Source organism: Lycorma delicatula, chromosome 5 (genome assembly GCF_047948215.1).
Source record: "Lycorma delicatula isolate Av1 chromosome 5, ASM4794821v1, whole genome shotgun sequence".
Classification (NCBI taxonomy): Eukaryota; Metazoa; Arthropoda; class Insecta; order Hemiptera; family Fulgoridae; genus Lycorma; species Lycorma delicatula.
In genome coordinates, this window is record NC_134459.1 from 125,491,888 (window position 1) to 125,507,763 (window position 15,876).

The following is a 15,876-nucleotide window of genomic DNA, read 5'->3' on the forward strand; positions in this document are numbered from 1 at the left end:
TTCGTTGCCAGTTTTTCACATTTGTTTTTTATTTGAAACGCTCCCTTTCAACCATTCCAGTATTTAACTCCATTTTTATTTTTTTAAATTTCATAGATTTGAGTCTTACCTACGCCAGATTTTTCAGCCAAGTTTTTAACAGACGGTTAGTCTTTTTCGCGGCTTCGATTACTTTGATTTTGTATTTAAGTCCCAACAACTATTTTTTTCGATGGCATACTTGTTACACTAATACACAGTATCCGGAAGAACACTAAACTAACAATCGCACTGTACAGTTTTGTACTTTAGGTATTGAACTGTAATATGGATCCGTAAAAATAAAAAAAATAAAAAATAAAATGACATTCAGCGAATTAACGGAAAACAACAACGGCATACAACACATACACGTACAGTAAAGCAGACTTCGTTGTAACGAACAAAAATAACACTGAATAAGTTAACGTATAGTGGCATTACATAAATAATTTAAATAAAAATTGTGAATCGAGATAAGGATTGGTGAGAGATGTAAAGTTATGATTCACAGGGCAGTAGGCATAAAGGCTAGTTTACTGTAAGTAGCCAAAACAAAGGTGCTGTGTGCCTTTATAAGGTTTTAATACTCTGTCGCTTTTATGATTGGCGACGAATTCCTGAAAATGTAAACATTTATGTAATGTTAAATGCGAATTTATCAGTTTCAGCTCTGACATGTCTAATTTTCATTTTTGTTTATGCAGGATAATTTGTAACGTAGCGTAGTACAGTATATTGTATTCAATGTGTATAGTACTGTACTTTATGTAAAGCATTAAATGGGTATACATACTTTTTTTGTGCATAAATTACAGTACTCTACACGATTCTCAAAAAACGTTTCTGTTAAGTCTTGAGATTTTTTCGTTTCGCGTCAGTCAGGTTTCCGTTATTTCAGGAAAAATTAACATCATATGTTTGGTAAAATTCACAGGACCAGAGAAAATTTCCGTTCTGGACAGAATTCCGTTAAATTCATGTTCCGTTAACTCAGGTTTTACTGTATACCAGTACAATTTTTATTATTTTTACTTTTTTTGTGATTCCATCATACTGCTTGAAAAGGAATTATAAAGAAAGGTCCTGCATAGAGTTAACAAAAAAAAAAAAAAAAAAAAAAAAATCGTTAAATTAGTAAATTTGTAATTTTACAATATTTGATGTAATAGTTCATACCAACGAGTGAATCCCATAAATTAAACCTTTATAATAGCAATTTTTTCGTGGCTAATTTAGTTGCTTTATTTCAAATTATTTGTTGTATCAAGAAATGAGTGGGATCGAAAATAATGGGATAATACTGTGAATAAAAGTATATTTTTACATTAAAAATTAAAACAACAATACTAATCAAGGTACCGGTGCTTAATTTATTAATAATTATAAAGCTTTCATATGTTTATGTTGCAACTTTAACTACTTATAAGCTTCCCTTGTTATTCAAATTTACCTGTAGACGTTCCATGGGATGGTATGGAAGTACCTTTACTGTGCAGGCATCCCAGATCAGGAACCACTAGAATATTACATTAGAATGTAATATTAATTATTAGTGCGCCTACAAGAAGAGAAATTTAATTTGGAATAACACTGTTTCTATATTCTACAAATTGTAATTTTAATCAAAATTTTTTTTTTGTAAATTTTTTTAACAAGTTACTACTGTATTTTCTCATAATAGTAAATGGCTTTTGTACAGGTGCTGTTCAAGAAGTACTCGTCAAAATTATTATTAAGGAACTGAAATAAAATTAAACGTATTGTAAAAAAAAAAAAGTTCTGGTGTATTTTTTTTTTTTTTTTAAATAATCGTTGCGTTTAGGTTACTTTTTTTTTAAATGTACAAAAATTTTAATTTATGAATAATGAATATTTTACTAAACTTCGCATAAGTTTTCGGACCATTAAGCCATTCGGACAAGATTATATATTTTATACAATTCATTAAAAAAAATCATAATTTTTATATTTCTTTATTCTTTGTCAAAAATTGCTTTAAAAATTACTTTTCAAATCTTGTATTACATTTTAATTAACGGGTTTTTAGTTATTTGTTGTTATTGTTCAAGAAATAAGTTTTGTTTATACTCCTTTTCTATAAACTAAGTTAGAAGCCGGAAATTTATTAAGAAATCAGCTCTTTTCTTTTATAGCGGCTAATGAAGCTTTTCTTTTTTACAAGCATGTGATAAGATCACTGGCGACAGTAAATTTAATTTTGTTTGGGTTATTCTTTTACAAAAATGACAACTTGTTCTGTTCTTTAGCTCTTTATGTTTTTATTTTAACAATTTATTTATGGTTGGGAGTGCTTGATACAGTACTGTGTAAGTTATTACAGTAATTTGTTCGGTGTTTATAGGAGTGGGTTTTATGCGTAGAGGATACCGTTTTTTTTCTTTTACAGTTATTAGTTATTAAGTGGGCGTATAAAAAATCAGTGGGAAATATTTTTTGTTTATTATTTGTTTTTACAAGTACCATCCAAAGTACGTCAGTGGGAAACATTTTGTTTATATTTTAAACTTAAATAAACTTTTGTTTCAGTTCACTAAATTTTTATGTTAATTCAATGTATTATGAATAATCTAATCATCCATTCGTAATAATGGATTATGAATTAAGATTAATGTGATTTTTAAATAATTTTTTTAAGAATTTTTAACTCTTGATCACATTCGTTGTTTTCGGGAACAATAACTGGTAGTCGATCGGTCCATGGCACTAAAACTGTTTTGTGAATTGTAAATTCAATATGTTAATAATTAGACTAGTCCACGACATTGCCGATGAGTTTATCCTTATAATCTATAATAATCGAGGTCTTAAGATTATTCCCCAATCAAGAGAGTAATTCATCTCAGTACTGAATATCTTTAAAACAACTCCTTTTGACTGCTTTTCAACGTAGCTGAAGTTTATACTAGTACTGAAGCACAAAAATATTATGAAATTAGTTTATACTCGTGCTGAAGCACAAAAATATTATGAAATTATGCCTATTAACTATGTAATTACCAGTCTTTTCTCATTAGTTTTCACTAGTTAATTATACTTCTCTTTTCTAATTAACAGGGTTTTTCAATAAAACTATTTTAATCAAGACTGATTGTTATTTTTTTTAAAACCTATTATATTTGTTTTGATGAGTTGAGCGGAGTTAAAAAAGTGTAAAAATGAAAAGCATCAGTTACTACAGTGCTGATCAATAATATTTGTTTATAAAAATGTGATTATTTTGGTTCAGTATGCGGATAGTGAACAGTAATTCGTAAAAAAAATTATTATTAGCCAAAGCATTGAGTTTGAATGGCTGTCTCAGAGCATTGAGTAGTTGTCTCAACTGCACACATGTATTTTAATGACAGTTGGACTGCTTTTCCTCTCAGATTTTTTCCAAACAGTATTTCATACACTTAGTAATAATGTTACTTTTAATTACATAACTTATTTTATTCAGCTTATCAAAATTAACAGAATATATCTTTCTTTAATTTTAAAAATAATCATTCCTGGTTGAAATAGTTATTACTGGCCATAATTGGGAAAACTTGTGATCCAAAAATATCTAATCAGCCCAAGATTATGAGAAATTATTAGTTGGCTGTAGACCGTTTATAGAGCAAATGTTTAAAATTTGTTTGCCCATTTCACCGGGATTGAAGTTGATTACGATTGAAAACCAGTCAAAAAGAACACTTTTGTTTATTATTGATGAACATAATTATGAATTTTTCTTTGTACAGATTAGTGATATAGGAATAAAATATTATTTTTTATTACCTCTACTTTTTACAGTTATTATAAAGCGACTCATTAAGCTCTAAACTTATCGTAATGATTAAAAATAAATCTTGACTTAAAATAAAATCATGATATCAAAAAATAACAACAGACCACATAATAGAACAATTGAACACCGTATTTACATTTAAAAATCAATATAGGTTACATATAATAAAATTACGAAATAAAACAATTAAATGTATATTACTATTAAAAAAATAAATCTAGTATATTAAAATAAACTAGCGTTGTGAAATATATTTTAAAAAGGGAATATTTTAAACAATTTAAATTTTACATTTTTGTATAAATAAAAATAAAGTTTCGGGACGTTTACAGTCTATAAACTGAATTTAAAAAAAATTGTTCTTAATCGTATTGATTATCACATATATTCTAGTTACAGGTGGAAGTTAAATGAATGAATAATTTCACCTGGACGGATTTGTAACTTAAATTTGTTAAATTACAATGAGGTGTTTAATTAAATGTAATTACTACTTACCTGGAAGGTCGTTTAAGTGTTCCTTACCTAAAAAAACACAAAACAAAAACCAAAGCATTATTAATACCAGATTATTATGTTTTGTTTTTATAAAAAAAAAATAAAACGTTACTTTCCTAATTACTATACTTTTCCTTTATTATAGCTAATACTTTTTATTTTTGGGTAAATACAAATAAAGAAACGTGGAAAATGTTTTATCTCTTTGCGTCTGATTAGAAACTTTATTAAATTTGTTAGGATATGCAGATATAAGTTTATTATAATATCGCGGATTTTATTTATAGTTTCGGATTTCCTATCTCATTTGTATTACACCTTTCAGTAATATTTTTAAATTATTTTTACTCTAGTTTTGAGGATCACGTACTGCTTAGTTCTAGGTGTTCAAGATCATTTATCTCAGTTGGATTAAACGACTCGGTCGTAGGTTTCTAAGAATATATGAAACTCGGAACACAAATTTTTACGCAAAAGGTAATCTTTAAACATAACAAATCGTGTAATTTTTGTCTTCCTCGTTAACCGGTTATAAAACTAAGGGTAGCTTTCTTGAGAACGATATTTATTTGAGAATATCCCCGGTAATTAATGCACTTTATTTTATTAGCAAGGAAATACTTTATAATTATAACCTGTAACTAATAATTGTCTCGAGCCAAAATTCAAGCTATTTGTTAAGAAAGAACATTTTATTTTCACGAATTACTCATTAACATGTATTTAATATATTTTTTCTACCGTTTGTTTATCACATAATTTGCTGAAGAAATGGAGTTTGTATTCAGTGGATTTTGTTGTTAACCCTATAAAGTATGCAAAGAATTAAGTTAACTTTGTTATCTCTGGTTACTATTAGACCATCAATATACAATGAGTACAATAATTATATTAATGGCAGTATGTAAAATTTTACGAACTTCTGAAAACTTGCTCTCATGTATTTCCAAGTTATTTCTGCAGAAGGGTATGTGCGTTTCTATTCGAGATGATCACATCCTTTGAAAAGAACATCAAAATCTTTACCGCGAATTTCTGCAATTGAACAAGAATAGTTAGACAAAGCAGAAAAGCCTATTAACTATTGTAGTCTTGCTGCAATATTTATTGCAATTTATGAATGCTGTGAAGCGTTAAAGAAGAGGTTTTTTTGTTTTTTAATTAATCCAAAAAATTATTTCATCAACTCATAGTCTTCAAATAATAATTTTTTTTTCATTCTTCAAACACTAATTCAATATTTTAGAATTTATCTTTTTAATAAAATCCAATTCAGCAAGTGTTTCTATTGCTTTTGTTGAATAAAGAAGTAGCTTTTCATGTCAGACCATACTTTCTTTTTTTTTTTATCTTCAGTCATTTGGCTGGTTTGATGCAGCGCTCCAAGATTCTCTATCTAGTGCTGGTCTTTTCATTTCAGTATACTCCCTACATCCTATATCCCTACCAATTTGTTTTGCATATTCCAAATGTAGCCTGCCTGCATAATTTTTTCCTTCTACCTGTCCCTCCAATATTAAAGCGACTATTCCAGGATGCCTTAATATGTGGCCTATAAGTCTTTCTCTTCAAGTATATTTTTCCAAATGCTTCTTTCTTCATTGATTTGTTGCAATACCTCTTCATTTGTCACTTTATCCACCCATCTAATTTTTATCATTCTCCTATAGTACCACATTTCAAAAGCTTCCATATAAAGCTACGCTCCAAACATATTCTTTCAAAAATCTTTTCCTGATGTTTAAATTAATTTTTGATGTAAACAGATTATATTTCTGACTGAAGGCTCGTTTCACCTGTGCTATTCGGCATTTAATATTGCTCCTGCTTCGTCCATCTAGTAATTCTACTTACCAAATAATAAAATTATTCTACCTCCACAATCTTTTCTCTTCCTATTTTTACATTCAGTGTTATTTCTACTATATCTTTGTTATTTCTACTATATTTTTTATTACTTTGGTTTTTTTCTTGTTTATTTTCATGCGGTACTTCTTGCGTAGGACTTCATCCTTGCCATTCATTATTCCTTCTAAAACCTTTTTACTCTCAGCTAGAATTACTATATCATCAGCAAATCGTAGTATTTATTTTATATCTTTTCACCTTGTACCTGTTACCCCGGATCTAAATTGTTCTTTTACATCATTAACTGCTAGTTCTATATAAAGATTAAAAAGTAACGGGGATAGGGAACAACCTTGTCAGACTCTCTTTCTTATTACAGTTTCTTTCTTATGTTCTTTAATTATTACTGTTCCTGTTTGGTTCCTGTTCATGTTAACAATCGTTCTTCTGTCTGTATTTGAACTCTAATTTTTAAAAAATATCATACTTCTAACCTTTTTTCTAATTGTTATCATTTTTTAAAAAATGGTAAGTTCTTAAAAGAACAGTTCTTTAAAGAACTGTAGCCTTTTTTTTGTAGGGTGTACAAGCTGAACTGGTGCAAATTCACACATTGAAAGTAAAGTATATAATTTCTTACCCTTGTCTATCAATGTTTTTTGCCTGAAGTTGGCATTATATGAGAATTACAAAAATTGGTAATTTGTTAATAAAACATTGAATGATTCATTTTTATCTTTTATTTAGTGTGATAGATTACTAATAACGACAGATAGAGTATATAACTACATGAATAAAATTAGGTTATGCATAATGAAAAGGCTTTATAGCATAGGTAGTCAGTAATCTTACATGGTGAGGAGCAAAGAGTGGAGTACATCATACCGTATTTTTGTGTGCCAGTTTGGCGTGTACAAGGTATACTAGTATATTGCAGTTTTAAAAAGCTGTAAATCACTTACTCTTAATTTCTGTTTTCATTTTTATTCTAATCTTTAAATACAGTAATTTTTTTTAATTGTACTGTTTTACATTTAATCTACTTTTATGATAATTTAATTTGATGTTTTAAAATTCTGGTGTTTTAGAAATCGTTACTCTGTACGCTGATAGAACTTACACGAGCAGGTAAAACATCAGAAGCAACTAGAATACTTGATGATTATCGTAAACAAAGGTGCAGGAATAAAGATAAATCTCTAAACAATTATGTGTGTGATGCAAATACTAACATGAAAACTAGATATAAGAAGAAAAAGGATAAAGAATATTGTAAACAACAAGATGAGAGCCTGGAATGTACATTATTAGAAAATAATGCCTCTAACATTATTGAGTCACTAACAGATTATCGTCTCCAAACTCCTAGATATGAAAATGTATGTGAAATATTTATATTTTTTCTTCTGTTACTAAATTTTTTTCTTGTGATTGATATAATAATGCATTGCTATTTAACAGGTATCGCTCTTGTAAGTTGATTTGGCTTCGGTTTATTTAAACTTTGTTCTATGAACTATAGAAATTTGTTGGGAATTTTGCACTTTTAAGCAGAATTGGTTTTTACATATTTTTTCCATTCTTAAAAAAAATAAATTTTGTTTATAAAAATTTAACAGATTTTTTTCAACATCTTTTGATACTTCTGGCATTTCTCCCAGTATTGATATTCTGCTTATAACACAATATAAAGGAGGGGGTAGGTAATACTGGGTGCTATTAAAATGTTTATAAAATCAGAGAAAATATAATATTACTTGTGTAGGTAAGATTCTCAATCAAGACTGGTAATAACTTATGAGCTATACAAACTCAAGAATAATAATTATTTTGTGACATCAAAGTTTTGAAAGATGTTATTTTATTCATAAAAATCTAGAAGCATTAAAATTTTATGAAACATTTTGTCGTTTTTGTCAAATAGTTTATATCATAATTTTTTCTGTGTATAAATTTTTAATAATTTAAAAAAAATATCTAATGATTGAATTTATTTTAAATTAACCAATCCAACAAAGCAGTGTTGACAACATTTTTGTAGCTTACAGTTGTAGGGGTATTCCATTTTAATTCAACAACAGATGATCAGTGCATCACTATTTTTGATTTTGATGATATTTGGTATATGATAACTACCCACCTTGTAGTGGCCAAAAAAATTTTTTTTTTACGTTTTCAGAAAAATTTTTTCTTTAGTATTTATAGACTATTTTCTTTCAACAGGTAAAAACAGACGTTTTCGTCACTTTTTCTATGAGCTATAGCATTCTTATTTTACACCATACAGAGAGTTAAAAAAGGACTTTTTGGAAAGCGAAAAGATGGAACTTCATCTTAAGTGTACCCAAGATTAATTTTGTTACATAACCAAATCTTGTAATGTTTACTGAAGTTATGTTAACAAGTTGTTATTTTTGCAAATTTTGGGCCCATAATAAACAGGCTTGTTTTTTACCTTTTAACTCTTAGGTACTAGTAGTACCTATAAAAAAAATTGGACTGTTACTGAGTTTCCTTCATTAAAAAAAAAAAATGGCTGCCAAATTGTACGATTTTGAAAATGTCTCATTTTTGGGGCTCACAAACCACATGTGAAACAGGTGGCAAAAATTTGAAATGTTTACGGCAGTAAGTACTTTTTATGTACTTTAAAACCATATAAAATTTATTTTTTTGCTCAAAGGGGTTGACGAATAATGAAGCCAATAATACTACTAAAGACATTGTTCCTTCTAACTGTAAACAACGAATCCAAAATACTGATGTTATGCATTTTTTCAGATTATAAAAATTACCACAAACTCAGAATGAATAGAGTGATAATTAATAAATAGTCAATTACAAAATAATAAATAATCAATTACTGAATGATAAATAATAATTATAAAATGATAAACAATTCAAATGCATTAACAAGTTGTTCAATACAATTTTACCTTATTTTACTTCTGCTAATGGAAGTTATGAATAAATTTTGCACTTTGTGATAAACTTAACTAACATAATCTAGTGCTCCTGCCAATTTTTTATTGAGTAGAACTGATAAGTCCTTATTCATCTTCCTCCTCCAGTAGGTGATAGAAAAAGCGCTGAAGGTGTGAGACTTTAAGGTATTTTCCAGTTGAACTCATGTTTGATTATCCCTCAGTGATTTCTTGAATGAAGTACAAGGATCCTATGGATGGAAAAAGTGTATTCAATATTCCTCTTCATTTTCGTGTATTTTGACTTAAATGATTTCGCCTAACCATCACTTGCCATTGTATATCCAGCAGACATAATTTTTATATTTTAGCTTTAGTTAACCTATAAAGCAATCAGAAACACTAATGTACTTGTTTACCAATACTAATGTAAATGTCTCTGATTTAGAGATCGCTCAGACTTTCAGAATACATTTCTGACTTGTTGGAACATAACTGTGAAAGGTTCTTGTTTCTGGGACTGTTTTGATTACCTGATTACGAGAACTGAGGTATTCTTCACTCTTGAACATTTTTATTTGAGCAGAAAATAAATGTTATATTTTTAATACTGTCTTAACAATAATTGTACCTTTCAGAAGGTGTAACAATTTGATTGTTGACTGTCCTTTGAAGGTTTGCTTTACTCGCAGTCCTTTTTACAGTTGCACCAATATCATCACATGGTCCTTTTCCATGGTAGAGGCAAAACAATTTCATTCAGCTGCGATTTCAAAATCTTCTTGATGGTGGCACAAATTTATGAATTTTTTTTTTGTTTTCATACTGGGCTGAGGAGCCGTCAGAAAAATAAAAAAATTGTTTAACTTGTGGTAACAGTGTTTTTACTTTATTTATGACTTGCTTTTGGAAACAGAAGAACGATGTAGTGTTGCGCTTCATGTACTCACTAATCACACAGTAGCTTGGCTTTGTAATTTTCCTTATTTCGTAAAATATATGAGAAATGGATGTACTGTGGCATAAGTTTTTGACCAGTGATATGACTGGACTTTATCCTACATCACGAAAGGAAAATTTTGAGAGACGTCACCAATTACAATACATTCACCCTCCATCAAGTTTTCTTTTTTAATGTTGAGGAAATTAGCTTGTTTCTTTGCAACAAAATTATGCCTGTTTAGATTATTTAAATTTTCAGTAACTTTATCTAAGTACTCTCGGAATGGAAGAATTTGAGTAGTTAGTTCACAATGGTCAACAGAAACCTACTGTTTGAAGATTTCAGAATCAAAATCATCCCAACTCTCTTGCAATAATTTGAGCACTTCATTAGTGCCTGGATATTTTTCACACTGTGACAGCATGCATGTTTTGCAGCTTGCTGTGACAGCAAGCAGGAGAATTTTATAATCAAATTTCATTTTTTGAGTTGATAACATGAATTTTACATTTTGGTATGTGACACACACACACACACATATACACACATACACACACACACACACACACACACACACACACACAGAGAGAGAGAGAGAGAGCCAGAACACAAAATGTAGGTCTTAAATCAGCAAATTTTGAAAAATAATTTTTAAATTGTTTCTCTTTGAAGACTATGTACAATTCTTTTAAGTTACATAAGATAAGTATTTTTTTGAATATTAATTTTCTTCCTGTCAGCTTGTCTTACAGAGACACAATCCTTCTTGCCTGGCATCATTCTGCTGTGCTCATCATACTGGTAACAATCTTGGACACATTTAATTACATTTTCATCAGTTATATTTCCTACCTAAATCAGCTTAATTTTGTGGTACTAAACTGGCTTCTTCTGTAGAAATATTTAAATCAAAGTAACTGTTTAATTTACTGGTAACTGACTCAGGTATTTTTATGATGTTAATTTTTAAAATTGGTTCTTTTGTGCTGCTCGATAATTTTTTAACCTTAACGGGGAAATGCTAAGAGCTGAACAAGCTTTTTCAACCGACTTGACTATAACACATTGATGCTCAAATATATCTCTACATTCCGGTTTGCTTTCTGTATCATCTTGTGGTTTTTGTATTTTGTTTTAGCATTTTGCACACAGTTTGTCCAATCTCTGTCTGGAATTAATTTTAAATTTGGATTGCTTGCTGAAAGTGTCAAAGATATTTCTTAACTGGTTTAGTGTGACAGCTAGATGGGTCAGAGCAACTTTTCCCGTTAATATGAAAATATTTATCTAAATATTCGGTTTTATGAAAAGTACAGTTATTTTTTGTTTCAGTACATCCACTTCATAAAGATATCAATGTTATTTGCTGCTCAGTATACTCTAAAATATTCTGCAATACTGAAGATCTATTATAAGTCAATTGTACATACTTGTGACATATTGTTTCAGTGTGAATGCCAATTGAACACTCCATAATTCGTTTTTATAAATGCAAAGATTCTTACAATAACAACACAATTAGTATAAATTATAAAACTACCAGTTGCACCTCACTTTGTCTTATCCTAGTTTCTCTACAACTAAAATAAAAATTTCTCTAATTAATAAAATTAAAAATAAAAGATATTGCATAAATGAGAAGAAGTTCACTGCTAATAAAATTACTTTATAAGCAAGTGTACATTTGTACATTACCTAATCACAGTATTAACACTAGCAACAATACAACATAACCCACCAGGTTGGTTTAGTGGTGCACCCGTCTTTGCAAATTAGCTGATTTCAAAGTCGAGAGTTCCAATGTTTAAATCCTAACAAAGGCAGTTATTTGTATATGGATTTGAATACTAGGTCATGGGTACCGATGTTTTTTGGTGGCTGGGTTGGTCTCAGTTAAACAAACATCTCAAAAATGGTCAACTTGGCACTGTACAAAACTATACTTCACTTATACATACATACATACATACATATATATATATATACTCATACATACTCATATATATGTACACTCAAACATATCTTCCTCATTCATGCTCTGAACCTGAATGTGATTCCCAGAGGCTAAACAGGAAAAATAAACAAAAAAAATAATAATACAACATATCACATTGAAATCAAAACAGTAACTAAGCCTTCTACAATGTTTACATGTAGTATTTCACAAACATTATGTCCATGAATGTCTGTTCACTTTCATGTTTAAACATGAGTTTGCATGTATGAGCCATACTTTAAGTAACAATCTATCTAGAATATAAGCTATCTCATTATAGACATATCAAAATATTTTGTATAGTAGATCTACAATATTATATGAAAAAATACATACAGTGAATTTTTTGGATACCAGGATCCACGGTTAGAAAGAACAGTGTTTTTAGCGATTTTGATTGCTTCGTTACTTGTCAACCCCTTTGAGTAACAAAATAAATTTTATATGGTTTTAAAGTACATAAAAAGTACTTAATACTGTAAAAATTTCAGATTTTTGCCACCTCTCCCACATGTGGTTTTTTAAGCCCCAAAAATGAGACATTTTCAAAATTATATGATTTGGCCATTTTTTTTAATGAAAGACTCTTTGTAACCATCCAGTTTTTTTTTTGTAGCTATTACTAGTACCTAAGCGTTAAAAGGTAAAAACAGATTTGTTACCTTAAGCCCTCCATTATTTATTATGGGCCCAAAATTTGAAAAAAAAGCAATTGTAAACGTAACATCAGATTACTAGATTTGTTTATGTAACAAAATGAATTTTGAGTACACTAAGATGAAGTTCCAATTTTACTCTTTCCAAAAAGCCCTTTTTGACCTCTGTATGATGTAAAATAAGAATGCTACAGCTCATGGAAAAATTGACGAAAATGGCTGTTTTTACCTGCTGGCGAGTTAGAAAATAGTCTATTACTAAAGAAAACAATTTTTTTTAAATATAAAAAAATATTTTTTTGGCACTACAAAATGGGTAGTATACACGAAATATCAAAATCAAAAATAGCCATGCAATAAAATTTTTGAAAATTTTTTGAATTAAAATGTAATTCCGCTACAAGGGAGAGACATTTTTATAGTTTTTTCTAAACCCCCTCTCTCTCTGTGTTAAAATAGTTATGTATATTTTTATATATGTATTTTAACAAACATACGTACACGCATGCATTTTAACAAAGAATACATTTTAAAATTGGTAAAATAAAATTACTGTCTGAAATTATACAAATGGTTCAAATCAATAGATGATTGATATAATAATCAGATCTGCAGATGGGACTCCTTGATATATCTTTCCATTTTATCAAACATATTGTATTAAATATGTAATATAAAAACACATTTTATTATTATGAGAAACACATGTGTTACTATTGTATACTGTATTTTATTAGTACTTAACTAATTTCTTTTTTTATAATTTATTTAATTTTTCAGATGTATTCATCAACACAGAAACATCATCAAATAAGACCATTTGAAAATATGAGGTATTCACCATATTATAATAATCAAAGGTCTCTCATGTCACCTCCATCATTACTGCAAACTATGCCTCATCCACCACCACCACCACCATTGATACCAATTTCACATCCACAATTAACTCCTTATACACAATCACATGTTGCTACCACAAAGGCACTGCCTTCAGCACCACTTCCACCACTGACGCATTTTTCTTTGTTGAAACCACCAAAATCACAATCAGTAATGCACTCATCTGTGCAGAGATCGTTATTATCAGCTCAGGTAAATTTGTTTTTATTTTGAGAACTAGTGTTAAGATTTTTGTTTTAATCCTGTGTAATATGTAAGCAATCAAAATGATAATGATGATACTTAGAATCAATAGGTAATAGCTATAATATGTTTATCATACTGACATCATACAGAAGTGTTTGTGAAAATGTCAACTGTTGGACATGGAAATTAAAGGCTAGTATCTGAACATGAATTACTGGTTCAAGAGAGAGAAAGAGGTGAAACAATTTTCCTTTATGACTAGTTATGAAGTGTGAATTTCATGTCAATGTCTTGTCAAAAAAAAAAATTGCTGAAAACACACATTTTCAGCAGATTTTATCCAGCCTTGTATAAGAATTGCAGACTAAGTATTTAAACTATTAATATTGTGACATGATATCCAGACCTGAAGATGCTGTTATGAATTATTTTGATTCACAATGCATTTCTATGCTGTATTCCTTACACACATCAAGAAGATTCATTAATTGTGTGATAGGAACATTTTTGTGACTCATTACAGCTAAGACCTGTCACTTAATGATTTTCATGACTGTACTCAAAGAGATAACTTGTTTCATAATGGTTTAAGGAAAGTGAGAAGTTAAGAATAATGTGTTGTAGTTTCAGGTGGCATATTTTTTACACAATAAAAAAAATCAGTTGTTTCTGGATATTAAGTGCTTCGAAGCCCATTGATTTTTTAACATTGCACAATGTACAATCACTGACAAATGTACAAGTAGCTGATAATTAATTTTTCATGTTGTTTTTTTTTTTTTAATGTTTTCACATTTTACGTACGCTTGTGTATAATATAAATGTGGAAAAACACCAAAGATTGAACTCCATTCTAATGCAAACCAACAGCCAGGAATATTCATTAAATTATACAGCACTTTTATAATTATTATTATGACATATCAACTGTTAAAGGGTACAATAGTAATAGTACTAGGATACTAAGTCTTCAAATGTTTGAAGACTGTTGGTTCTATAATGTTCAACTTAAAAGAGGCTCCATCTTTCATTAGTTTATAATAATTGTATATTTTTGTTAAAATGTATATATTGGTGTGAGATGGGTAAAATAACGTGGAAGATGGTATGACTGACGCTGGGGTGGGGAGGATTGTTTATTGTCTGCACATGTGAGTATTGCCAGTCTGTATTGAGCACTGGTTTTTGAACAAGTTGTATAATCATGTGTGGTTTGTTAAAATGCAGTTAACTGTTGAAGAATTTGTATTCATGATGGAAACAATTTAGAGACGAAATCTCATGTTGTGTGTCGGCAAAAGTTAAAGGAGAAATTTGAAAAGGAAGCACCTGTGAAAAGTTTTATTCAGAAGTTAATTAAAAAAATCTTGTAAAACTGTTGTGGTTCATCTTATTTGGTATATTAATAGTCACAATTACTGGACCTGAACGTAAAGTTGCTTATTTCAACCTACTGGACCTGAGATACTGAAAACTTGCACATAAAAATAGAGATATAGTTTCAAAGCGACAAATAATAAGACCTTTATATATGTTTTTTTTAAAAACTGGGTGCTGTCATCTACCAAAAAATTATCTACAGTTCACATCCTTACTGCAAGAGGATAAACATGACTGTTGTTGCAGCATGTTAATGTCACTTGCCATACTACTTGGTCTACTATAGATTTTTTCGGTTGAAGAATCATTTCTAAAGGATTGTGGACACCAAGATCCCCTGATCTGACTAGTCCAGACTCCATTCTGTGTGGTTACTTAAAAGAAATTGTTTATAGGAGCACTCTACACATCCTGCAGGATCTAAAGACTAATATTGCCAATGTCATCCAGGAAAGAGACAGGGTGGAGCAAAAAAGATAAGCCAAGAACATGGTCAAGTGTATTAACAAGTGCATAGAAGTGGATGAATATCATTTTCAACACCTTCTGAATATTATTATGTAAGTGTTTGCCAATAAACTCTTATTTATAGACTAAACTAAGTGACAGGGGCTCATTTAAGTTGAACATCCTGTATGTACTGTTCAGCAGTGGTATATGGGGAAGAAAAATTGAAAATGTTCATATTTTATAGAACATTAATATGACATTGGCAACCAAGTTAATAC